This window comes from Rutidosis leptorrhynchoides, chromosome 3 (genome assembly GCF_046630445.1).
Source record: "Rutidosis leptorrhynchoides isolate AG116_Rl617_1_P2 chromosome 3, CSIRO_AGI_Rlap_v1, whole genome shotgun sequence".
NCBI lineage: Eukaryota > Viridiplantae > Streptophyta > Magnoliopsida > Asterales > Asteraceae > Rutidosis > Rutidosis leptorrhynchoides.
In genome coordinates this window covers 300,695,617-300,697,035 of record NC_092335.1, presented here as the reverse complement: position 1 = coordinate 300,697,035, position 1,419 = coordinate 300,695,617, and positions in this window count along the sequence as shown.

Genomic DNA, 1,419 nt, shown 5'->3' with positions numbered 1-1,419 from the left:
AATTATTAAAGTGAATTATTAAAGTATGAATTATTAAAGTGAATTATTAAAGTATGAATTATTAAAGTGAATTATTAAAGTTAAAGTAAAGTAAAAATAAAGTAAAGGTAAAGTTTAAGTATAGTAAAAGTATAAAACTATGTACGTATAATACGCGTATAAATATATATAATATTAATTTAAATCATTATATATATTTAATAAAATAAAATATAAGTATCGTTATCTTTATCATACTAGTTAAGTAATGAGTTGTCAAAAGTGGTTCTAGATATTTATAAAAGTTATATACATTTTAATAATAAATTTCTTTTTAAACTGAAAACGTTTTTGTACGTTTGAAACTAAATAGATCAATCGAGTCTTTATGAGATTCAATCTTCCACTATCCTTTGTCTAGTTCTCAATGATTGACAATTTGTTCTTATTTATAAATCACTTTACCATTTTCCGAATATTGTTAAAATGGAAAGATTTCTCAAATCAACGTGGGCCTTTCAACAGAGACTTGTAATCATACTTCAATATATCTGATAATTCAATCATTTGATCTTATCTTCTAATTCTATTGATAAACATTTTGAAACAGATACAATCATATAAAGTATTTAATCTAATATTTTGTTTACGTTTCAAGTTATAATATATATACACATATACATATATAATCATATTCATTTAATGGTTCGTGAATCGTTGGAACTTTATCGAGGTTGAATGAATGTATGAACATAGTTTAAAATTCTTGAAATTTAACTTAACAAATATTGCTTTTCGTGTCGGAAACATATAAAGATTAAAGTTTAAATTTGGTTGGAAATTTCCGGGTTGTCACAGTACCTACCCGTTAAAGAAATTTCATCCCCAAATTTGAGTGGAAAGGTCGTGAATGATAATAAGTATGTTTTCATGATGCATATGGGATGAAAATTAGAGTTTTATCATCAGCGAATAATTTGGATAAACAATCCATTTATATGAAGAGTACGAATGAAGCTAACATAGAAGAGTGAAATGAGTAAGTGTAGATTCATCTTATCATTTGACGTAGATACGATTGATTCCCAGATTTCAAGGGATTTGAAGAAAATCTTCTTAATAAGATTTGACTCTCCGGTAATCAAGGGAATTAGGATCCGCTTTAAATGCGATCGTCCATTTTAATTGTTCTGTCGGAGATTTTCTTATAAATTCACCTCCATCGTTTCCTTACAACTCACACCTTCTGTTGATGCATTTTATGCAAGTCCCGAGACATCTACCCACGTCCATTGCAGGTACAACAGTTTTACAGGCCACCATGATTGCTCGTTATTATCCTATCCGTGTTTGTATGTGGTTACAGGAACTGCAGGGATGAGATTTAGATGTTTGACTATGTTAGACTTAGTCAGATGTACGAGTGAAGCCTCACTAGTA